The 26239-nt window shown below is 48.2% G+C and overlaps 1 protein-coding gene across 2 annotated transcripts in view; it reads right to left on the minus strand.

Annotated features, from left to right (window-relative positions):
* LOC119176895 (uncharacterized) overlaps nucleotides 1–26239 on the minus strand; it is a 142344-nt gene that overhangs the window by 56954 nt on the left and 59151 nt on the right. The window contains exon 2 of one of the 2 annotated variants that reach the window (XM_075878019.1): nucleotides 3942–4013. The exons of the other annotated variant lie outside the window; for it this stretch is intronic. The gene's annotated coding sequence lies outside the window, so the exon portion shown is untranslated. The remainder of the gene's footprint in view (nucleotides 1–3941; nucleotides 4014–26239) is intronic. 2 annotated transcript variants of the gene reach the window in all.

The following is a 26239-nucleotide window of genomic DNA, read 5'->3' on the forward strand; positions in this document are numbered from 1 at the left end:
CTGCGGCGGGTGCGAACCCTACGGGATGCGCGATGTTTTGCATCCATGACTGCAATCCGGTAGAATACTGGATGCCAATCGGTTGTGGCGCCGACGCACGGCTCATCAAAGCTGCCAGATTTATGCGTTGCAAAATTTGGAGGAATGCAGTGCAGCTCTCCGGGTTTGCGATTATCATCTTCTCCAGAATATCCGGACGCAAACCACGCATAAGGTGCCGCAACCAATCATCTTCCGTCATGGACGGGTTCGCTCTTGCACACAGCTGTACGACGTCATAGTAGTACTGCTCGGGGGTTTCGGACGGCAATTGGGTGCGGTTTTGTAGCCGCAAATGGGCGATCTCGACTGAGTGGCGACTCGTAAAGGACGTTTTTAGTAGCGTCGCCCATTCTTCCTATGTATTAAGAGCACCGGTTAGAATTTGAGTGGTGTGCCACTTTTTCGCATCTCCGTCTAAAGCCAGATATAGAAATTTCACCTTCGTGGCTTGGTCCCAATTGTTAAGCGATGCTACATGTTCGTAGCAAAGTAGCAACTCGGAAATAGATTCCTCCGGCGCGCCTCTATAGACTGGTGGTCCGACGAATGCTTTAGCTTGGGGGGTAGACATAGCAGAGAAGAAGGTAGGGGGTTCCGTCATAGTAGAGCAGTCAGAGGTAGGTTCCTGATATTTGTTGTTGACTCGGGGCATAATTTCAGAGCGGGACTATCGTTACCGAGCAACCTCCACCACTTTGTAGCGAAACGTCGGTGCTGTTCAAAGTTAGGCGCATCGGACGACCAGGGAGACGAATAATTGTGGGTGAAACTCCGCGGAGGCAATCGATAAAAGTCAACACGATGATTTCGGGGAGCACTCATCGGGAGTTTATTTAGCTAACACAACTTCAATTTACAAAATGCACTAGGTCACAAAGACAAAACATAGAAAATGGTGGCATACCCCTCGGCATGCATGGCTGGGCTGGTCTCCGGTGGTGAGATCCGCTGTTTACCCCGACTCCGCTCTCCTCAAAAAGAGCCCAAGTCGCTGCTTAAATAGGGTTTTTCTTAGCGTCCCTGGTGGCACGGACCAACCGGGCAAGCCGAGGATAATCAAATCAACATGTGGTTGCCTGCAGCCTGTCTGCGACAACACTGTGACAGCTTCTGAAACGGGCGCGTTCTCTGAAATGGCCTTGACGCGTTAACGACTGCTCAAATTTAGGTGCCCTTTGACCCCGGAGGACCGAAGCGGCGGCTCGTTCGTTTGAAGCGTGGGGGCTTAGTGGTTAGAAGAAGGAGAAAGGCACCCGATTTCTGCGGTCTGGTCCAAAGCACGGCGCGGTGCCTGCCTTGGCGCCAAGCGCACAGAGACCGACCAGACGCAGCCCTTTCTGTTCACTCCTTCTTCCTCAAGGCGCGCTCCCCGAGACAAGTTAAACGGCGCCGCTAACAAGGGCGTCTGGCAAAGAACAAGCTCCAGCTGTAGCCGAAAAAAAAACAAGGTTTTCATTGAAAACATTGCTCTCGCTACAATATGATTATGAGAGACGCCGTAGTGGAGGGCTCCGGAAATTTAGACCACCTGGGGTTCTTTAACGTGCACCCAAATCTGAGCACACGGGCCTACAACATTGCCGCGTCCATCGGAAATGCAGCCGCCGCAGCCGGGATTCAATCCCGCGACCTGCGGGTGAGCAGCCGAATACCTTAGCCACTAGACCACCGTGGTGGGGCGAGATTAACCGCGTGAGAAACGTTCTAGTTGCTGTTACAATTCTCTCTCTAACACACACACTATTCACAAAAGCAATATCTAATAGAATTCAGGTGACATTAGAGTTCAATCAACCTAAGGAAAGAGTAGGATTTCATACAGGCTGCTCAGCAATAGACCCTATTCATATTATCAATCACGTGATAAAGAAACGCTCGGAATACAGTCAACCTCTATGCATAGCTTTCACCGCTTACGAGAAGGCATTTGATTTGGTCGAGACATCAGCAGTAATGGAGGAACTGTGCAATGAGGGCATTGATGAAGCCTATATGAACATACTGGAATAAATGTACATCGGATCCACAGTCACCATAGTCCTCCATAAAAACGAAAACTCATAGAATTCTAATTAGGAAAGGTGTAAGGAAGGGAGACGTGGTATCTTCAATGCTATTCACCGCGTGTTTACAAGGGGTTTTCAAGGGCCTTGACTGGGAAGAATTAGGGATAAGAGTTAATGGACAGTATCTTAGCAACCTGCGATTCTCTGATGAGATTGTCTTGATGAGTAACTCAGGGGACGAATTACAGCTCATGAATACTGAACTGCACACGGAAAGCCGAGAGTAGGTCTGAAAATTATTATGCAAAAAACTGAAGTAATGTGCAACAGTCTCTGCACTGAACATGTGCTCAGATTTAGGCACACGTTAAAGAACTCCAGGTGGCAGAAATTTCCGGAGCCCTCCACTATACGGCGTCCCTCATAATCATATGGTTGTTTTGGGACGTTAAACCCCACATATCATCTCTGCACTGAACGTCTCCTTGTGATATGGGGCGAGACACGTACTGGAAGTGGTAAAAGAATATGTCTTGTTAGCACAGGTAGTAACCGCGGAGCCGAACCATGAAAATAAAATAACTACCTAGAATAATATAAGGACGGGATAGAGCACATCCGGCAAGCATTCTCAAATCATGAATAGTAGATTACCACTATCACTTAAGAGGGATGTATATAACAGCTGCCTCTTCCCGGGACCTACTATGGAGCAGAAACCTTGAAGCTTACAAAGAGCCCGGCCGCGGTGGTCTAGTGGTTAAGGTATTCGGCTGCTGACCCGCAGGTCGCGGTTTCGAATCCCGGCTGCGGCGACTGCATTTCCAATGGAGGCGGAAATGTTGTCGGCCCGTGTACTTAGATTAGGGTGCACGTTAAAGAACCCCAGGTGGTCGAAATCTCCGAAGCCCTCCACTACGGCGTCTCTCATAATCAAATGGTGATTTTGGGACGTTAAACCCCACATATCAATCATCAATCAAAGCTTACAAAGAAGGTTAAACTTAAATAGAGGATGGCACAGCAAGCGATGAAAAGGAAAATGGCAGGTGTAACCTTCAGAGACAGGAAGAAAGCAGAGTGGGTCAGGGAACTTACCGGGGTTGAGGATAGTTGAAGTCAAGAAGACGAAATGGACATAGGCTGGGCACGTGCGTTAGCAGGATAACCGCTGGTTTCCAAGAGAAGGCAAACGCGTAAGTTGGAGACAGACAATTAGGTGGGAAGATGAAATTAAAAAGCTCGCTGGTATAGCGGGGCAGCAGAAAGCACAGGACCGGGTTGATTGCGGAACGTGGGAGAGGCATTTGCCCTGAAGCGGGCTTTGTTAGGATGATGATGATTAAGATTATGAGTGGACAACCAATGGCTATAATGCATTGTGTGGGCTATTTTAAGTGAATTCGTTGAATGAATAGAATAATGGTCTCAGGTAAAGGTCTCAGAACATAGATTTACATGCTTTATTGCACAAGCTGTGTTGTTCGTTTGCCATGGAATTTACAATACGCAAGTCAAATAGGCATTTTTTGAATGGCGCTCGTAGCGCCAGCGCTGCTTTCGTGGGTACAATATGCTATTGCCTTAATGTGGCTATCCCTAAGGATAGCGTATGACGTATGCGCTGTGGCAACAAACACTAGTGCGAAGTTTTGAGCAAGCTATCGCTAGGCTGTCTAATATGAGATGCAACATCGACGGGCACTATAGCTTGACCTCTGTTTCTGTTGTGCATGATTGCACAGACAGATTGACATTGGCAAATGCATACTATAGATGACGTGTCATTTACACATACCTTCGATGCACACTTCTTTGGGAAACTGCCACCTAAATGAGAATTAACGTTTTTTCTCTTTAGGATTAGTATTATGTAGGATTCTTTTTACTCACCCACTAGGCAGGACAGCTCATGGTTCTGGAGGCAACGTAAGTGGAGCGCCGATTCGGACCGCTGAAGATCAGCTAAAAGGACAAGAATTAAAAGTGTATATAACGTCTCTGCGCTGCTTAAGTACCGGTGATTCAAAGACCACTGATCAAGTAATTGTAATAAATCGAGGCTTTATTCGGTAATGTTTGCTAATGCACAACGCCCCATTCTCCGGTGCGTCATTGTTTCTTATTATTTTTTTGGCATCGTAATGAAAGAAGGAGACAGGCCCCCGTTATCAGAAGTGTCAGTCGCCTTTATTCTTACTCTCCTTCTCTGTCCTGTTATCCGCTGTTTCTTCTGTTCTTCCCTTCTACCGTGTGGGTGTTTATACCCCGTGATCCGGAAAAATAAACACTTGCTAGTCGAGCTTTGTGCCCATGTGTGCCTATACGTTTTCTCTCTGCTTATCGTTTCGCGTGTTGCTTTTGTTTCCGGTAGCGCACATCGCTCAACAGCGGCTCTTTATGAGATGCGTTGAGGCGCACGCCCGCCGTCGTGCTTCTTCGTGGTCTCTTTCCGACGCTCTCTCAGAACTGTGCTCTGAATAGCCGCTCGCAGGACCACCATTTGGGACTGCCTTTATGAGCAACTCGCTCCAGCCGCTGCCGTGACACCGGGCCTCGAGCTGAAAAACGCAGTGACGGCAGCTTCTATAGCAGAGCGACCGCCCGCGTCACTGGCGAACGCACGTGCGAGTCGCGACACCAGCCGCGCGACTCACGCGGCAAGCGCTCGTCGCGATGCATGCAGCTCAGTCGGCAATGCGGTACGCCTGGCGCCGAAGGGGCTCCTCCTTCTGTGCACTGCTGGCCTTTGCGGTGGTCGCTGCCACGAGCGCAACACGCGGCTACGTCTTCGCACTATGCGACATCTCCTTCTCCCCTTTCCGCCCGCCACAGATGTCCTGGAAGCACTGCTTTCATACGCTGGCCGGCACGAACGATTGTCTTCCACTCGGTCCTCTCTACGTATCTCGCGCCACATGGCAGGCTTTGTGCCATTTCTGTGCGCGAGCGCACATCGCACGTGCGCTGCGTCATGCGATACATTCGGTGGTATACAGTATATACATGTGCACGCATGTGCTATCAAAGCAGACGCATGTATAGACCTCAGGAAAAAAAAAACAAGAACGGATCTACGTTGTGAGCTCAACAGGTGGGGCAATGTTCCGACGCACGTTCAGCTTTTGTCACTCTCACGTGTCAGCCTCATATGCAAGAGTACCAAAGGGTGCGGAAAAAAAGGTGAATTCGGTGTACTCAATGGCGAAGGTCGTGGTCAGCCTCTTACCAACTATCACCCACACCTGTGTTTTACACAATATAAATGATATATAACAGACAATAATTCCAAGGAAAGTATAGGGGAAGATATTAGACCGACTTGTAATGTAAACATGAAGAAAAGTGGGTGAAAAGATAACTTGCCGTGGGCAGGATCCAAACCTGCGACCTTCGAATGACGCATTCGATGCTCTACCACTGAGCTACTACGACAGCTATCCCCCAGCCACTTTATTGGGTTTCTATGTGAATTTAACGTGGGAGTGTCAGTCAGCGCCACCAGTAGCCATGGCGGCGAGTGTAGCACACTCTTTTGAGCCTATTTGGCGTCACGTAGCACGCGAACTTTCTACAAGTGGGCAGCTGACCAATAGTCCCTCGTATACAACCTAAAGGCACTAAGTCTGCCAGTACGAGACCCTCGTTAATGAATTAAGGAAAGAAGTGTACACTTAAGGGCTCGTTTTTCTGTGTTTTACACAATAATAATGATATATAACAGACAATAATGCCAAGGAATGTATAGGGGAAGATATTAGACCGAATTGTAATGTAGATATGAAGAAAAGTGGGTGAAAAGATAACTTGCCGGGGGCAGGCCCACGGCAAGTTTATATATATATATATATATATATATATATATATATATATATATATATATATATAAGGGAAAAAAGTGTATACCTAAGGGCTCGTTTTTCCGTGTTTTGACACGATATTAATGAAATCTAACAGACAATAATGCCAAGGCCACTGCGATAGCTCAGTGGTTAGAGCATCGAACACGTTATTCGAAGGTCGTAGGTTCAATTCCTGCTCACGGCTGGTTATTTTTTCACCCACTTTTCTTCTTATTTACATTCCATTTGGTCTAATAACTTCCTTGGCATTATTGTCTGTTAGATCTCATATATATATATATATATATATATATATATATATATATATATATATATATATATATATATATATATATATATATATATATATATATATATATATATATATATAGTTTCCGGAGCCCTCCACTACGGCATATCTCATAATCATATGGTGGTTTTGGGACGTTAAACCCCACATATCAATCAATCAACGTGATCCAAACTTGAATGATATGGGTGGTTTAACGTCCCAAAACCACTATATGATTATGAGAGAAGCCATATAGTTGAAGGCTCCGGAAATTTCGACCACCTGTGGTTCTTTAACGCTGTCTCAATCTGAGCACACGGGCCTACAGCATTTTCGCCTCCATCAAAAATGCAGCCGCCGCCGCCGGGATTCGATCCCGCGACCTTCGGGTCAGCAGCCGAGTATACACGTTAGCCACTAGACCACCACGGTGGGGCCGCGTGACCTAAACTACGCTAAATAGAAAATAGTTAAGTCTGCGCATGTATAGATACTGGTAGGTGCTTTAAGTTGGCTAAGAACGTTTATTGCATCAATAACAGTTAACACGCAGCGCGTAACACAACATTTTCAGACAGAAAGTGGCAAGACGAAATATATTGCCTGTTGCAAAAATAGTACAGGGATCTTCATGGACAGTATGCGGTTACCAAGACGCTTATTTAGTACGCGAAAGCATTGTTGGCATAAGAAAGAGAGCTCCAATGATAGATCCTACTTTGAAAAAAAAGAGGATTTTTGTTGGCGTGTCCATTCCCCTAATGGCTGTGCCAGACATTGAGACTGAAGTAGAGTTCAGTAGAGACTGAAGTAGAGTTTGAAACGTGCCCATCGGTGCTGCTGAGATATCATCTTTAAAAGCATGAAACTGCTTAGAACGCACTGTAAATGTACGTCAATGTACGCATCCATATGATGCAGCGTTTCTCATTTTCTCAGCTCTTAACTAGGCAAGAGAAAGAGAGATAAAAAGAAACCTTGCCATTATTCAGTTTTTGGAACGAATAAAAAAAGATCCAAATTGTGTACTTTGGGCGAGATCTGACTCAGCAACATCGGTCTGTTGTATAGGCAGTACGTAAACTTGTCAATTCGGCGTCAAAACAAATGCGGCTGAAATTCGGGGTAATTATTGTGATGCGGAGCATTTCATGAATTTCTGTATAGCACGAGAAAGCAGTGTATGGCGTGCAAGGGTGCGTTGTGAAATACTTCAGTGGCGAGGCCGAGCGAAAGTTCTGGCATTACCTTTCTACAGTCAGGCCATGTGTGGTCGCGTATGTGAATGTAGCTTTATCGGGTCACAGTCAAATTATGAGACGCTGCCACAAAAGAAGGACATACCTGGACAGAGTTTAATAATGGCTTGCACTTCAGTGGTAAGAGATCGACCAAGTATAGGCGTACCAACCTATACGCCCATAGAAAGCAGGCTTTATTTATTTATTTATTTATTTATTTATTTATTTATTTATTTATTTATTTATTTATTTATTTATTTATTTATTTATTTATTTATTTACAAGGTATGTGCGGTACATTATGGAGGGAAAGAGCAAGAACAACATAGTTCAGACAGAACAGTTGGAGTGAAATCAGCGTTCATTTATATATATATATATATATATATATATATATATATATATATATATATATACACAAATGAATAAACGCGATGTAAGAGTGAAGGCAGTGAATACAGTAGCAGTGTGCAAAAATAATAAAACGTAAAATATTCTAATGCCACAAAACGCCAACCATATGGAACGTAAAAGTCTTGAAGCAATAAATAACGTTAACAGAAGCAATTTTCAAAAGCAACGTATACTTCTTGCGATCAGGATAATTGGCCATCGCGTGTCGTTTTACTGCATATACGCAGCAAAACGACACATAGCGGAGCGCAGAACTGAGCCAGCAACCAGCACACCCACGGATGTAGTTCACATGGGGCTATACACTCACTGATTCTATTATTATTATTATTATTATTATTATTATTATTATTTTCATGGTAAATTGAAAATGTGGTGAGACCCTACGTAAAGGTAGCAGCCAAACAATGCTTCATACTACTACTACTACTACTACTACTACTACTACTACTACTACTACTTACTACTAATAATAATAATATTAATAATAATAATAATAATAATAATAATAATAATAATAATAATTGGCTGAAATGTGACACCATCGCTCAGCTTTGTACCCTATTTCACATGACGTTATTTCGTTTTGTTCATGTACGCGTGCTCCTTCTGGTGCCATCAACTGCTATAACGTGTGCCACACGTCAGCCGTCGACGATGTTGGCAGACTGGAGCGTTAAGCAGAAAGGAAAAAAAAATGCTGCTTATTCATTTTTTTTTCTGTTCCCTTTCTTTCTATCTGTTTCTATGCAACTCGGCCTTATCTGCTTCTGCCGTACCCAACCATTTGTGTAAGAAGCCCCCCCCCCCCCCCCCCCTCCATACCACACACACACACCGTGTACCGCGAACACGCTGAGTGCTGCTTTGCCAAAAAAAGAAACAAAGGTGCGGGACGAGAGTTTTAATGCTGGAGGTGCCACTTCCGGCGCCACTTCCGGAAAGCCAGAATCGTCGCCTCCAACAGCGCTCGTCTAACTGTCATTCGTATGCGCTCTAATGTAGTCAACGCATCGAGGGTGATTTATCATCTCGGCCCGAGCCAGGTTTTGAGCCGGACATTGAGGGAAGCGACGTCGCGTCCCATTCTAGAACGCCTGGACGAGGGAGGCTCGCGCTCCAGATGTGCTTCCTCCCCGCGCGACAGTCTCGCTGAGAGGAGAAGCCAGGTCCGATGATTTATTCCCCACCGTGTTTCGGTGGATATCGCTGCCTTTCTTTATTTGCTCTTGTCGTCAGGCATTCGCGTAAAATCAAAAGGTTTTCGCCAACCTTTTGCTACCTTGTCTCGAGTTTGGTTGCCCTAAAGCGCAGACATATTGAAACTTCAAACATGGTGTGGCCCTGTTATACTTGTTTAAATACCTCATTGACCCCTTTAAACAATCAGTGAAGGCATATTATGGGAGGGGGGGGGGGTAAGCTGTTTTTACAACTCGAGGTTTGATGTAGCCCCTATCCTTTCAAGCTACCCCCATTTTCGCGCGTCTATTTCGTTCTTCGCTTTCTTTCCCACCTTTCTTCCCCATTCTCCCTTCCCTTAGGGCAGGGTTGCAAACTGGAAGCTCCAATTTCTGGTTGACCTCCTTGCCTTTCCCTCATTTTATTTTCTCTTTCTCTCCCACGTTCTATTTTTTTTATCCTCTACTCTATCAATTCAGACTTGCATACTACATGTGGGGCTGAAATGCTCGAACTTCAGGACCGACTTTGCAATTTTCTTTCGCAAACGCCGGTACTGCTCGCCTCGGCAGACGCTCTTCCGGTGGCACAAAATCTGGATGGCAAATGCAGTGCCAGATGGAATGCTCAAGATTTCGGGCCTCCAAGCGCAAAGGCGGGGACTGAAATAAAGGGTTGAACTTTGAGATCGCGGTTTGCAGCTGGCACGGAACTGACGTCAGGTGGCGCAGTAAGTATTCCTGCCGGCCGGACATTGCTGCACCGAGCAGCAGTGCAACAACCGGCAGTGTCGGAGGGGCGGAAGCACGCCAATGGCTGCCCGCCCATGTGCCGACGCCGAACGTGAGTTGTGCTCGCAAGTTGGAAAGAAGGGGGGGGGGGGGGGGGGTAGGCGCGGCGCCAACAGCTTGGCGCGACCCAAGGCCGGGGCCCCGCGCCCACTCTTGCCCACGGAGAGGAGATCTTCGGGAGATCTGGAGCGGCAGAGAAAGACAGAAAAGTGCTCGGGAGCCCGGAACCAAAATCCAAGGTTCCATCGAAAAACGGGCGAAATAAATAATAGGTCCAGGAACGTTCCGCGGGCGTCCTCTTCTCGCTGCCGCCAGTAGCAGCCGAATCAAAAGGCGGGGACAAGCCTGGTGAGTCGAGACAAGCTACGGCAAACACGACGAGCCAAGCAAAGAAAAGAAAGTGCCCCCCGCTATATACGACGAAATAAATATACGCGCCCCTTCACCGGGGGTACAAGAAGCGAGCCTAAAAGTAGCCCGTCTCCCCCGTCCACCGGCCGGCGCCGGAAACCCCTGGAAATGGCGCATCACAAGCGAGGATGGGGCGGCACGCGCTCGGCACGCGCCGGGCTCGTGCGCCTGGGGGTCACGGTTGCGACCCCGCCACGCAGGCAGCAGTTTGGGGTCGCCTTCGGAAAAGCCGACCAGCTTGGCCCCCTCGGCCACGTGCCGATGGCCGGCGGCCGACTTCTAAGCGGTGTCTGCGCTGCATGCCTAATCTGGACGCAGACGACGACAGCAGCCTCCCGAGTAGGTATAGGGCGGCTGGGCGAACCACCCCGGCCCGCGTATGGTGCCTCCTCCTAACGAGGCGAACGAACAGGGCCCCCCATTTTGTTCTGCCTTATTTTTTCACCCGTTTCCTAGGCTCTCGGCAAAACCCAGCTGCGAGCTGAAGGATTATGTCACGGCTATTCGAGGCCCCTGGAGGCGATATCGTGCCTCGCTTCGGGGGGCACTGCCCGGGCAACGTGTTCGGTGGCGGCCCGTGGCTCCACACCGGTTATGTTTTGCTTCTACACAGGCGGTGCAATTTTTCGGCGAAAGGGAGCGCGATCAATAAGCGAACTATATTACAAGGTGAAGTGAAAATGGATGGCATGTTGTTCCACAATGCACGGTTTATAATCTTTTTAGTCATAAGACTTATTTTTACGTATTGATTTTGAAGCTTTAAATGGCTTGCAACTGTGATGATGGCAACTGAATTCTTTTTTTTTCTTTTTTTGTATCTATTCGTGGGTTGTCCAGCTCGCCGTCCACTATGGGGGGGGGGGGAGGGGGGAGGTGTAGGGGTGCTTGTGGCCCCACCCCGCCCTTTACAGCAGGGTATCTTCAATGCAGTTTTAACTAACTCTATAGCATGGTAGACTGTCTCTCATAGAGAATGCATTATATGACGAGCAGTTACAATTTTACTACGATACCAAGAAAACATGAAAAGCGAAATGGTATATTCCTGTAATTGCGGTACCCACTGCACAGGTTACAGCGCGCATGTTCACATAAAACTTTCCTATCCATCCTTTCCTATCCATGATAAATCGGTTGGTTGATTCGACATTGCAAAATATTGTTCAGTAGCCCATAGAAACTGAATATAGCGCCCCATATACTTTTTTGTTGCGGGCCATGTATTCTAACTAAACAATGCAATTTAAGTCAACGTCAGTTATGCAGATGAGTACTTCTGCATTACACGTATGCTTTTTCGGGTGCTTCACTATGATATTATTGATAATGGTTTTATAAATAACGCCACGCTGTGACACGGAAAAGGCGCCGCTCAGTTCTTCGCGTGATAGATCTTGCGGTTGTCTGCTTTCACTAATACGAATACTACTTCCCCTTTGATTGTATCTGTTGTTACCGAGCTCCATATTAAAGAGAGAAACATCGTTAACTTCAACCTTCCCTGGCAGTGATATTGCTAATTGGTAAATTAATGAGAAACACTGTCGCCGTGCGGGCAGGAGACATAGGGGCAATCGAGGACGCCAAAGCACATAGCATGGTGGCAATTAAGGGACAAAAATGAAACCACTACACTCGACTTCGCCGATGATGCCACATTCATGGACATCAAAAGTCGCGCCGAAGTCGTCCCGGGAAAGCTAAAGCTCAGGGTGATCGATGTGACAGCGCTGCGTTTTGTCAATATGTGTCCTGCGTGCTCATCTTTCATGAGAGCGATGCACTCAACCCAGAAGAGCGTTGTATACGAACGACGTTTCCGTCTCTCGAACAAAGAAATACTACGAAGGGAGACAAAAAAAAATGATGCCACACATTGATAAATATATTCAGTGAACGCTTGCCGCAGGATGACCGTTAGCTGCGGTTTAATGATGAAGTAAAATTCTCTGATTGGTGGTCGATCTGAAGTTGCTGAGCGTGTTTCTTCCCAATGCAACGTACTGTTCAAATGATAAACGTCCTTTCGCGTGGACACGAAGTTCCCAGTCTAAGTCCTGGATATGCGCTGTTTTAAATAACAACAATACAATATACAGGAAGAAGACGCAGAAACGAACAGAAGTACACGACACAAAGCGCTACTTTCAACTGTTTGATTTCGACCGTTGTTCACGTATTTGTATATCGAGTACAAGGCACACGTTGATTCAATGATATGTGAGGTTTAACGTCCCAAAGCCACCATATGATTATGAGCTACGCCGTAGTGGAGGACTCCGCAAACTTCGACCACCCTCGGTTCTTTAACGTGCACCTAAATTTGAGCACACGGGCCTACAGCATTTTCGCCTCCATCGTAAGTGCAGCCACCGCAGCCGAGATTCGATCCCGCGACCTGCGGGTCAGCAGCCGAGTACCTTAGTTACTAGATAACCGTGGCGGGGCTACAATTAAGGCACACGTAAGAGCGATAAAAACACACCACCCTCACCTATACGCAACATCCACAATTTCCGTTTCCACCATGAGATTCACTTCTGTAGAAGATAAATGTATGGACGGCATGGCGACGAAAATTGCGTCGAGAGAAGCCATGATTTCACAAACAAGTCTCTCTTTTTCGTCTTTCGCATGTTTTACGATTTTCGTTTTAGCGAATGCAGTCGCGCATCAACATCGATTGCAATATGTAGCTTAGGTTCCCTGGATTGGTTATCTGTTCTCAGTTGTACCAATGCTCTCTGAGTCTTGTATTAATGCATGTTGAAGTTTGTCCTATGTATTGTTTTCTGCAGGGGAATGCTGTTGTAGCGTTGCGCCAGTCTTGTCCAGCTGCCACACTAAAGAAGTGAACCGCGTGGCTCGTGATGCGCGACGAATTCAGAACGGCCCAGGCTGGACGCTGCGGCGGCGACCTCGTCTATACGCTGGCGTCCCAAATAAAAGCCTCGACCACGGCATGGCCTCATCGCCGCCGTCTCGTCTCTCGTTTGTCAGCACTGTCCACTGTTTCGAAAAGCACACTCTAACAAAACATTCGGTGTGTCTTAGAGCCAGAACGAGGCACGCCACAGCGGGACCTCCAGGTTAATGCTTGGCAAGCAAAAAAAAAAAAAAACCATTAACGTCACAAATGGGAAGAGACAATGTTATTGCCCGCACGCATGTCACAAGGTTGCAGTATACAAACATATATGTTGCAAGCGAAAATCCCATTTGAGGTCGAAACTGCTTTCTGCTCCCTTCTTTTCTCTGATCTCTGTTTACCAAGTCTGCGCTGCTATGTATACCTCATTAAAACCAACTCGCTAAACAAGTCTTGCGCTGCCTCGTTGCCCTTCAGGTATAGCAAGTGACAGGAGGAAGGAGAGGATATCTGACGTCGTGACGGGGACCGCATAATACTGCCATGCGGGCGGCATACGGCGCACGGGCCGCAGGTTACCGACCGCAGCTCTAAGCTACCCCGGTGGGTATATAGCTCTGGCTGAACTTGGGAGACGAAAAAAAAAAAAAATGAAGCTTGGACTACTAAGTATATAGCGCAAGACTTGAAGCGGCGAAGCTGGATGGTTCTCAATTCTAATGTGGTTGCTTGCTTGTAGGTTGTTGCTAACCTTTATCAGGTGATGAGGTTGTTAACGGGTTGCTTCTAGGCTATAGGCTTTATCTTGGTTGTTTCTAGATTACTTCTATGTGTTTGCTAGGTTTAGCTATAGGTGATTCTAGGTTGTTTCTAGTTATAGTCGCTAGGCTTTCTGCTAGGCGATATGCTAAGTTGCTTTTAGGTATCTGCTAGGTTCTTAGCTATGCTGTTTTATATTTTGCTTCTATAGGCCACTGCTCGGCTTCAGCTAGCATTGGCTGCTTTGTCAGACTTCAGAATCAAAGTTTTGCGCGACTTCGTGCGAGCTTGGTGATTTTTATCTCTTTATTTCTCTCAGGCTCTATATGTATCATTCTCTGTGTACTCTCTCGCTCTCTCTCTCGCTTTTTTTTTCACGTGCTCCACTTCGCCGAGCGGACTTTTTATTTAATTGTCGCACATGCTCTACCAAGTAGCGCGGCCGTGCATATTCTCCGTGGCGCATACCCGCCTCAGGAGTTTTGGATGACAGAACACAACTTGCCGATAGCTTAAACAGTTCCAGTGTAAAGAGAATGAAGAGAGCGTGCGCCGGGTCATAGAGATGGCGCTTTTTGCAGCAAAAGCTGTTACGAGCAACGTTTATCTATAAGTATCTTTAAACGTTGGTTACGAGATCACAACTCGAGTCATGCGCAGTTTTCCGCCACCGTCGGTGTCCGTAACCACATCGCGAGAAATTAAAAAAAAAATGACAGGCCTGCACGGAAGGCGCAGCACAGCCACAGCGAAAGCTAGAAGACCGGCCTTTTCAAAGCAATCATTTGGTAACTGCTGCAAGCGCACTTGCTTGATACCTACTACGGCATTAATAGTAATAATTTCTGGGTAGTAGGCTGGCATTCGCTATGCTATTTTTCGTCATTCTTCTGAAAAGCGTGGTATCCGATAAACACTTGCAGTGTCTGACGACGATGAGGAAATATATGGCTAAAGTGGGTATGTTCCACACTTAATACGGCAACAAAAACAAGCTTTTGTAATGAATTGGAGCATTGGAGGACCCAACCGTGACGCTATTCGCATTCTGCGACGACTGGTTGTTCTTTGCCTGCTTTAAAACGCTTTTTAAGTCGTATTAATGTGATTGCTTTCTCAACATCAAGCCTGTCTAACGCAAGTTTGACAACTAGTCGCAAGCACCGTGGTATAATACTGGGCTGGCACCCAGCGGACCCGGGTTCCGGCCCCACAGTGTCATTGGTGCTAGGATTTTTTTTTTATTTCACGCGATGTGGTTACGGACACCGGCGGCGGTGGACAACTGCGCGTAATTTGATTTGTGATCTCATAACAGCTTCCGCTGTAAAACCTAGCACCAATGCCGCAGTTGGGCTCGAACCTGGGTCCACTGGGTGCAGCCCAGTATTCTACCACTGAGCTACACCGGTGCTTGTGACTTGCTGTCAAACTTGCCTAAGGCAGGCTTGATGTTCCATGGGAAAGCAGTCGCGTTAATACAACTTATAGAGCGTTTTAAAACAGCGAAAGAACAACCAGTCGTCGCACAATGCGAATAGCGTAACAAGCGGGCCGTCTAATTCTCTAAACTATCACAAAAGCTTGTTCTTGTTCCCCTATTAACTGTGGCGCATACCCACTTCAGCCATATTTCCTCATCGTCGTCAGCCACTGCATGGACAATTGGCACAATATTCCTTGCAAGTGTTTAGCGGATACCACGCTTCTGAGCAGAATGACGAAAAATAGCATAGCGGATGCCGTATGCCGGCCTGCTACCCAAATAAACTTATTAATAAGGACCTGGTGGGCATCAAGCAAGTGTGCTTGCAGTAGTTACCCAATGAGGGTCTCGAGAAGGCTCTGAATGGCCACTCTTCAAGCGTTCAATGTGACTGTGCGGCGCCTTCCGCGCACGACAGGCGTTTTTTTTTTATTAATTGCGCACCAAAGTTGTTACGACCAGGTTAAATTATCTATTAAAAAGAAACTACAAGTTAAAATAGATATAAACGTTGTGGTGTCAAACTCTATTATAAGTGTTGCCATGGTATACACCACCGCGAGTTCGAGCACTGAGCTCCAAGCAGGGGTAGCGCGTCCTCGTTCGTCCCCATCGTCGCGCCGTGTACCGTTCGCACTGCTGCGCACGCGATCTCGGCCCATCGTCACGAAGGGACGGCGAGCCCGCGCAGCGAGGGAGACCCAGGTGACGCTTTCTAAATAGCTAGCTTAATACCGAGAATTTGGTACAACACATCAATCATTCGATATAAACCAATCGTATGTGACATTAATCTACAGGCACGCCAATTAGAAAATACAAGTTACCCGATAGTGGCCGAGAATGGCGCATTTATATAGAACAGTCAAACCAACAAATAGACAAATAACCAATTCCGAAGCGCCGACCTACCCTTCGGCCAGCGCTCCTGCGATCGCGCACCCTTGAACATGCAGATCAAGCAGAATAGACAAACATAGCTACACCTGAGAGGAACACACGGTGCACGATCGCAAGGCGCTGCCTCGGGACTTCGAGACCGCGGAAAGGAGCGCGCGCCCGCCGGGGAAACGACGTAACCACCGGCCGGCGGCGACGAAGAGCCAAGTACAAAGGATCGCCGCCGTCCGGAGAGGCCAAAATGCACACGCACCCACCGATGTGGTCTCCCGAACCCCGTCTCCCACTCCCGCTTGTCAGGCGAGCGTGAGAAAAGTCCGAATCCCGCAGGCCGATGGGACACACCTCCTAACCCCGCTTGTCGGGCGAGCGCGAGATAAGTCCGAATTCCGCCAAAATTAGGCCGATGGGACACCTTGGTGAACTTTGAGGGGCGGGGATGGCAGCGAAGTGATGGTGATTCATGACCAGCCGCCATCCGTCCCGTCGGGAGGAGAAGCGATACGAAAATTCTCCAAGGCAAAATGGCGTCGGGCACTGGCGCGGACGCCTGAATTCCCACAAAGTAGACAGTGGCCCTCAGACGGGAGTCGGCTACACGCATTAGTAATTACATCAACGGTTAGTCTAATAACGTAAAATAGTGGATCAGAAGGTAAGGAGCAAACTCTTTCTAGTTCTAGAAAGCGTTGAAAAGCAAAAAAAAAATGGCTGCATATCCACGGAGTGAATAATGACGAGTGGGGCGAAGCATCCGTCAGTTCATTCGTTCTTGCTTCCGTCCGTCCATGCGTGCGTCTGTGTGGCCGCCCGTGCGTCCAGCGTGCGTGCGTCTGTTCGTGCGTCCGCACGTCCATCTGTGCGTCCATCCCTGCGTTCGTCCATGCATCCGCTCCTGCGTCCGTCCATGCATTCATCCGTCCGTGCAGCCATCCGTGCGTCCGTCCATGCATCTGCCTGTGTGTCCGTTCATCCACCTATTCAACACTCGAAGTACCACCATCTCGCATCTTTTCATAATATATTCCTCATATAGAAGCACCGCCATCCAGCGGACATTCCAAGGACTGAACAAGAGGAGGCACACGCACAATTTCTTACGGCTTGCGCTTCGTGTCTACTTCCCACCTTTAACCACCTCGAGTTCATGGTATATACTAGTTCACTGTATTAATGGCACTGCGGCCCAACGCTCGCTAAACCTTTCTAAAACCAAGGAGGTTACGCCCAGCGAGTATAACGTAGCAACCCTTTGTTGTCAGATAGTGCTCGATGTACATGCCAATGGCTGCTAAGGGGGAATGAGAGACACGAGAATTCGGCTTTTAGTTAACGCACACGCTGCGAATTTTTTATTGTTCAACAACGCACAGAAGGAATCTCTCACCGGCACCACCTTGGAGGTCAAACTGTAAGACTGGTTACACACTACTACTACGACTACGAAGGACGAACGGGTGCCGCTTTAAAGAGCTTCGCCCCTAAAATACTTCGCACAAAAGCAATGTAGTGTTCGCACCACTCATCACAGAGCGTCAACTTGATTTGCTCGGCTCCAACGACTGTGTTTAGAAAAAGTTGTGTACGATTTAGAGTACAAGGTACTCTACTATGGGAGAGCTTAAAGCCGTACCGTCGGCGCGCTACACGTGAGAATGAACTGTCGGCAACTCTCTCACCACGATAAATCACGCAACGCGTGCAGCTCACACGTCCTTCTTGGTATGGTCGTATACGTTTGGAGAACTGGGGCGGGTATAGGCGCTAATGTTGTGGGATGAATATTTTAAGTTTGCTAGTTTGTTTAAACACTGTACAATTGTATTAGTTGCCTTGTGGGGACGTAGCAGAGGTCTTTTATCAAATAACAATGCAAATAGTATTAGCCTCCTTAAAAGTGCATGGCAAAAAACTAGTAACAGTGCACAAAAGAACCGTTGCACCTTTAAGTGTTAACAAACTTACGTAGTAAAAAGGTCACCAAAGATAATAAGTGCACTAGAAAGTTAGCAACAGCTTTATTTACTAACTCTACGCTTGCGGTTTGAAGCCCTCTACCATTTTTTTTTTTTGAGTGGCAACTTAAGGTACAGTGATTTGGCCTTGAACAGGCATGGATTTGTTTGAATGCAGTTCAAGTTTAACGAAATCCTTAAAATGCAAGAGTGTGGGCTGCATCGGCCAACCTATGCTGCAGTTGAATTAAAAAAAAAAGGGGGAGGGGGGCTAGCTAGAATTTCAAGCAACCGTGGCTGCATGAACACTTCGACGAAAATTCTAGCCTTGCGAGCGTCACGTAATAAAAAGCAACATACTGCAACACGCTAAATTTACTCATGCCTAGATTTTTGCGTCAACGAGTAGCTATAGATCCCGTAGCAGCGATTCGCGACCTAAAACGCAACTGAGGGATGAATAACTATCACTTTTATCGATTTATATCACTGGTATCTAGCACCATTCAAAACGGCCGGCAATCCCACCATTTTTAGCGCTGGGAGCACCAGCAATTGCGCTACCTCACGGTCACCTCCAGATCGCACCACAGCTGACCACTTCTCCACAGAAAAGAGTGACGTCAGGCTCAGCTGCTCGGCAAACATTTCGTCTGCTAGGCGGACACATTCAGTCATGCATTGTATCCTGCATTGCTGTCGTCACCGTAGAAAGTGACGACTCGGGTTCAATATGATAGTCTGTAGCTTGGAATCTCCGCGATTTTTTGCGACGTCGCGAATTGTTTTTGCTTCGATCGACCTTTTGCAGAACAGTGATTCCGAAACGGACGCCGTTCCAAGCAGCACTGCAGAGGTGCCCGAGGATCACGGAGGAAGGAAAGATAGAAGAGGGCATGCCCAGCCAGCGCGCTACGTGAAAAGTGTGGAGGAAATGACATCACGGCGGCCATATTCACTGGGCACAATGGCGGCGTTGCTATGGTTACGTGATGCGCAGAGAGAGAGAGAGAGAGAGAGAGAGAAACGACTTTATTTAGGTGAAAAAAAATCACAGAGGAATGGCTATCAGGCCATGCCTGGCCGCCCCCTCCTCAGCTCACTGTATGGCCCGGCGCTGTACTTCTAGGTTCGTTTCTCGAAGTACTTTTTCCAATGCCTCGGACGAGAGAGTGGTCAGGAGATCAGGCGGGGGTGGATCCTCGCTGCAGTCCCATAGTATATGAGAGAGGGAGGCGACGGAGCCACATTTTGAGCAATGAGGACTGAACAGATCGGGGTAAATGTGTGCGTATACGCGCGGGCACGGGAACGAATTCGTTTGGAGGTGGCGCCATGAGATTTCTTGTGGTTTCGTGAATTTGGGATGCGGCGGTGGTTTTGTTCGACGTGCGAGGCGATAGTGCTGAGCAATTTCGTGATAGGATATGAGGGGCTCGCCAGTGTTCTCTGGGTTCGTGGCGGGTTACACCGCTCGGTTGACGAATTCTCGAGCTTGTCGGTGGGCGGCCTCGTTCCCCGGGTTTCCTGCGTACTCTGGTACCCAGGTAAGAGATATGGGAGGCGGATCCTCGTCTTCAAGGTAGGCGAGGGACTCAAGGAACCGTAAGGTACCGGGAACAATGGTACCGCGAGCGAAATGGGAGATAGCGGTTTTTGAGTCGTGGAAGATCGTAGTGAACCCGGAGGACACCGCGAGAGCTATGGCCGCTTCCTCGGCTTCGGTGGGGTGGAGGGCACGGACGGAGTCGGCTACTCGCAAGATTGCGTCGGTGTTGATGGGGGTGCGAGCAGTTATTACGCTATGTGCGTACGCACTTAGTTGAGAGGGATAGCCGGCCGCGTCCACGTAGGCCACATCGGGCTGCGAGGCGTAGTCGTCGTGTAAGGCTCGTGCTCACCGTCTACCGTCGTGGTGTCCTGCAAGCATGTTTTTCGGCAGTGGTTTGATGAGAAAACGTCGACGTAAAGTCGGAGGTATTGAGACCGGGTCTGCGCCCGATGACCAGGTGGTGAGTCCTATGCGAGCGAGTATCCAGCGACCGGTCTTGCTACCGCTAAGTCTCTGAATCTGTGCTGTGCGATGCGCTTCGATTAGTTCGTCGACAGTATTGTGGATGCCGAGGCTGAGGAGATGCGACGTAGAGGTCGTGGGAATGAGTCCAAAAGCCGTCTTGTACATTTTGCGAATAAGTTGGTCCAGTTTGTCTCTCTCGCATCTCAGTCGGCGCAGATATGATAGCACGTACGTGAGACGAGATATGACGAAGGCGTGGATAAGCTGCAGTAGCTCTTTTTCTTTCATGTCTTGCTTTCGAGTGGACACGCGAGCAATGAGGCGGATTGTTTGAGTGACGGCAACGGTAAAGCATTCCAGTGCGATTGTGTTTCGTTGATCTGATTGAATGAATAGGCCTAAAATTCGCATGTGGTCAACTTGTGGTACGGCTACACCGTTGACATAGATTTGGATGGCTGGTTGGGAAGGGTACTTGTTCCGACGGCGGTCGGGTGGGGTGAAGCAGCAAGAGGTCCGACTTGAGCACGTGAGGCCTGCCTGCATCACGTGGCTAGCGACGGCGTCGGCCCCACGTTGGAGGGTCTCCTCTATCTTGCCGTCTGAACCCGTAGTCGTCCACAGAGTGACGTCGTCTGCATAGATGGTATGACCAAGGCCCGGGGTGCCATCGAGTGAAGAAGGCAGCATGCGCATAGCAAGGTTAAATAGAAATGGAGACAAAACCACTCCTCGAGGGGTGCCTGTGTCTCCTAGTGTGAAGTGTTTAGAGGCGGAGCCACCAGCTAACGATATTTCAACGGTACGGTTCGAAAGGAAGTCACATAGATAGTTATACGACGTGTTGCGCACTGTAGCGGGTCTAGCAGTGAGAAGCCGCGGCTGGCAGCAGCATGTGTGCCTCCGCAGGTCTCGTGCTGAGCAATGGCGAACAATATCCGTGCTCTGCGCCGCGTTATTGGTTACACAGTGTTCCCCTGGTAGTTACTGCACTCTTAGCAGCGTTTGCAAAACCTTTAGTCCACTACGGGGCCTAAACAGTGCGTAGAACGAGCGCATATCCATGTGTCGTGCGGCGGATGACGCGGATGAAGCATTTGAAGTGTTCAGCGAAATTGCAGTGGGTACCATGACGAAGTGGAACGACAACAAACTCCTTGCAGGTTAGTGACGGTTGGGCAGTGCTCCTGTTTGTGGCAACGGATGAAACTGTTGTGCCCAGCAAGACGCAATGAAGATCATGTGCACGTACGTTGTTTCGTGTGGAGTGTGTACAGTAACAACTTTCATATGCGTAATAAAACACCTTTTCTGTTCCCCTTGTTCTACTTGCCCCCAGCATTGTAATCTCAACGTTAGAGCAACCACGTTCAAGTGTCACTTGCGCCGTGCTCAAAGTCACCACGGTCGCAGAATGCTGACGCCAGTGAGTTTCACGCGAAACACGGACACAGTGGCCAGGCGCTGCGTCAGCCTCGTGTCGGAATGCAACCGCAGAAGAAGGCGCACGACCGATCTTGATGTCTGTAGAGTGCGTGAATTAATGACGTGAGAACACTCGCCGTTGTGAGTGCATCTAGCGCGCGTTCTCTTGTACTTGCTTTGTTGTCGGCGAGCTGTTACTCGCTGTTAATACTCGGACGAAATGATTTCTCCGAAGGTATCTGGCTGGCCCAGAGTGTTGAGCACCGTTCCATTAGCTCCGGATCGTCACGACACGCGCGCTGCGCAGCCCACGTGCTTTCCGAGCCGGAGAGAGAGTCGCGCCTTCTGCTTGACATTCGGATGTAAACAAGAGAGGAGAATTTGCCCGGCTTCACCACGGCTTCACAACGAGTGACGTCAGGGCCTCTCCTAAGTTTTTTTTCCTTCCTCCATGCTGAGGATGCACGCTTCAGCCATGTTCACTATATTGGTGTACTGGTGTGTTGGTGTGTTGGTGTGTTTTGGCGTGCAAAGCATTCAGGTATACGCAGATGGGTCAATGCAATATAGCTATCACGAATGAGCATCAGCGGAAATATAGAATACGTTTCCTCCATGCCAGGTTCTTTCTTGCACCTCCACATGGCTCCACCTATCCAGCCTCGTGGTTAACATGGTATTATCACTTTTTACGTAGACGCAAAGTCTACAGATGAACTAGAATTCAACGATACCTGCGTGTTACTTGTTAGCGATGATATCTGATTATACGCTGTTTCACTTTTGATAGCTCGTGGTCGTTTTGATTTGTAACACATGCGTGATATGAAAAGACGCCCTCAGTGCGCTTTTTTTTTGTGCTTCAAACTAGACGACTGCAACTCACCTGCAACTCACAACGATTCCCCGACATGCTGACCGACAAGCACACGTTTAATCATGCTCTTTTCTTTCGCCATTCTTCTAAAGGTGGTTTTTATCTGGATAATTCCACGAAATCATTCAAACCGGTGCGACGAAGATAAGACGCGGCGAGTGAGTGCGTTTCTGCGCTTCGACGCCAGTCGGCGCCACGATAAGAACACTCGGATCGTACTCGTCATCGCTACTAGGGCATCGTCACTCAGGATGGTATTTGTTGTATATATCACACCGAACACGTAGCACTATAGTATCGATGTCGCAGGAGAGTCTATATTTCGTTTTTTCTCCTGAGCTTTTCTGCGCCGTTTTACATAGAATTAAAATAACTTCTACGAGACAGATGCCGTTCAAATTTGTTCAAGAATGCTATGCATACCAAGCGGTCGAATGATGGGCACACCGCGATCTTAAGATTTGATGTCAGTGCTCCTTTGAGCACTGACATCAAAATTTAAAAGATGGATGGATGGATGGATGGATGGATGGATGGATGGATGGATGGATGGATCCGCGCGTCCATCTATATATCCATCCGTCTGCGTGTCTGTCTGTCAATCCGTGCGTCTATCCGTCCGTCCATATAGCGAACACTTCAAGTATCGCCAATGGCTCTCGCATCTTTTAATCGCGATCCTAGTCGCGTGACCGTCTCTCTCCTTCCCCTGTGACACATACCTGTCTATTCCGCTCTCTCGGGTATGTGCCACTGGCGCTTACGCACAATGACAACGGGGGACGCACAAGCCACGCCACAAGGAGCTTCGGCCATAAAAGTCTCTGGCGCTTAACTCTGCACACCTTTGCCTATATCATAATACGTAACAATATTTTACGTAACAATATTGTCACGAAGTCGGTGACTTCTGTAAAAGATGTTTTTACAGAGGAAAAGCCGCAGGCAAGAGTCACAATGGCTCACTGGCAAGCTCGCGCACCTCTCAGGTGATTGTGTCCTTCCTCTTCTTTTACTTCATTTCCCTAACAGGACCCCCGGGCGCTGGACCGTCGTGTCGGGGCGAGTCCGGAGAAGTGCGACAGAAGTAGGGCTTCAGGCGCGAAACATGGACAATGTCAACAAGTGACGAACTTCGTGACGTATTGGAGTGCAATGGCGCTATCTCGTAGTTGACGTCGCTAACTTGACACTAAACTTAACACTAAACTTAACACTAAATAGGGTCCTGCGTATCAGGACAAATGTTTTTCAGAGAGACCTACACGGCGACATGGTGACCAGAGGAGCGCGGTCACCTGGGGCAAACGTTATATTACGATGCCGGTGGTCGTAGCGGGCTTTTTGCATATCCTGTGACCTGGTGAGACGAGACTGGGCAACTTCACGAGCCATGCGAGCCCGATCAATGGCTTCGCGAGCGTACTCAGATGGAAGCAGATGGCTTGAGAGGTAAGGTGGTTTCAAATGGCAATATGGGGTCGCGACCATACAACAGATAAAAAGGTGAGAATCCCGTGGTGTCATGTCGAGAGGAATTATATGCCAAAGTCACATAGGCCAACGTGGTGTCCCAGTCACGATGATCTTCGGAGACGTACATAGAAAGCATCTCTGTGAGCGTGCGGTTGAGACGTTCAGTTAGGCCATTAGTTTGTGGATGGTAGGCTGTAGCTTATGTGCTGTAGCACACGATCGAAGGAGGTCGTCGACAACTTTGGACAAGAAAGAGCGGCCGCGGTCCGTAAGCAGCTGTCGAGGTGCGCCGTGGTGTAAGATGACGTCATGAAGAAGAAAATCCACGACGTCAGTGGCGCAACTGGTTGGCATGGCCTTTGTTATCACGTAACGGGTCGCATAATCTGTGGCGATGGCGATTAATTTATTTCCCAGTATCGTCATCGGAAAAGGGCCAAGAAGGTCGAGTCCCACGCGATGGAATGGTTCAGAGAGGACTTCAATTGGGTGAAGATATCCGGCTGGCAGCAAAGAAGGTCTTTTCCGGCGCTGGAAGAGGTCGCAAGTGGCGACATATCGACGCACGCTGCGGTAAAGTCCTGGCCAGAAAAATCGACGTCACACGCGGTCGCATGTGCGGGAATCACCGAGGTGTCCCGCTGTTGGTGCGTTGTGAAGTTGTTCAAGTATGGCAGGCCGTAGATGACGAGGAATGACAAGCAGAAGCTCAGGGCCTTCAGTGCTGACGTTGCGGCGTTAGAGCGGATGCCGTCATGCAGCACGAACATGTCCGGGATTCGGCGTCATGGCTGTCAGACTGGATGGCGTCGATTTTAGTGCGCACTGACTCATCCCGTCGTTGTTCAATGCGCATATCGCCGATGTCACTAAACGCCATTGCGCTGCTTTACTGGTCAGTCGCAACGTGATCAGGAGGATCCACCGGATGACGAGAAAGACGGTCTGCGTCCTTGTGCAAACAGCCAGACTTGCAGCTTACAGTATACAAATCTAGAAGTCAGAGGAAAAGCCCCAGGCAAGCGTCACAATGGCTGATTGGCAAGCTCGCGCACCTCTCAGCTGATTGTGTCCTTTCTCTTCCTTTACTTCATTTCCGTAACAATATGATACACACAACCCACGTTGTCTAGTACACATAGCCCAGCTTAGTGCTCGGACGACCCTCATTCTCACGGGTTTGTGCTCTCCTAACTTATTCCGATCTCACTCGATATTGACATTGTTGTCTTCAGAGTGTCCGCAATGTCGAAGTCTTGCTGATTTCAAGTGGTCGAACTCCTACTTTGACGTTTCCTGTCAACTGACGAGTTGCGCGTTCCTGTTATGCGAAATAATCGGCTACTTCTTGTGATTCTCACGTTGAGCGTATTAGCAATGTTCATAGACTGTCGTGCCGCCTAGCGGAATTCAGGAGCGTCCTCTCAAGGATGATCAGTAGGCAGACGCTCCCAATTATCCCTTGTTCGGCGGTGCTATAGCTGCAGTGTCAACGCGTTAGCACGAAATGAACGTAAACCACTTTGTATGTTTCGTGCATCAGTGAATATCCCGAACCATCCGTCACATGATTACTTTGATTCGTTTTTGCGAGATGCGAAGTTTTCATGAAAGTACGTGGCAACTCACGCTTCAGATTATAGCCTGCAGAGTACACATACCAGCTTCGCGAGATTTTCTGCAGCCTCTTCGGGTAGTTAAATGTTAACATCTGACCATTTCAGTAAAAAACTCGCCTTGTTTTATGTGCATATAGCATTCGACAGTGCTTTTGTAGTGCATGAATCTCGTAACATTCATTGTACGCGGAAAGTAGCGCAGGCTCGCGATTTGCGCATCCAAAGCTTGGCCTATGCTGCACCCCTTGTTTTTTATGTTCGTTAATAGATGGCAGCACACTTGAAGCGATTCCTTTCTTACCGGGTATTGGAGCGAAATGATCTCCGCACCTTCAGATAAACGTGATGAGTGATGCGTGTAGGTATTATGCGTAGTGAATGACGCGTTGTTGGTGCTATCGAAGTCGTTTGGCGGAGAAAATTCCTCAGACTACTTTCAGCAGTGATCTTCACAAAAAAAAAATCATCTTGACGTCGAGGATTTTTCATTGGACGTAGATGGTTGTCAACGCGCTGAGAGTGACAGCAACGATGAACGATCAGATGCTAGCTCACGAGCAGAAAGCGGCACTTCACGTCCCGTCGTGCGTTAATCTTTTTTTTTTACGCTCGTAAGTCACTTGGATTGTATT

The sequence above is a fragment of the Rhipicephalus microplus genome, chromosome X (assembly GCF_043290135.1).
Source record: "Rhipicephalus microplus isolate Deutch F79 chromosome X, USDA_Rmic, whole genome shotgun sequence".
Taxonomy (NCBI): Eukaryota; Metazoa; Arthropoda; class Arachnida; order Ixodida; family Ixodidae; genus Rhipicephalus; species Rhipicephalus microplus.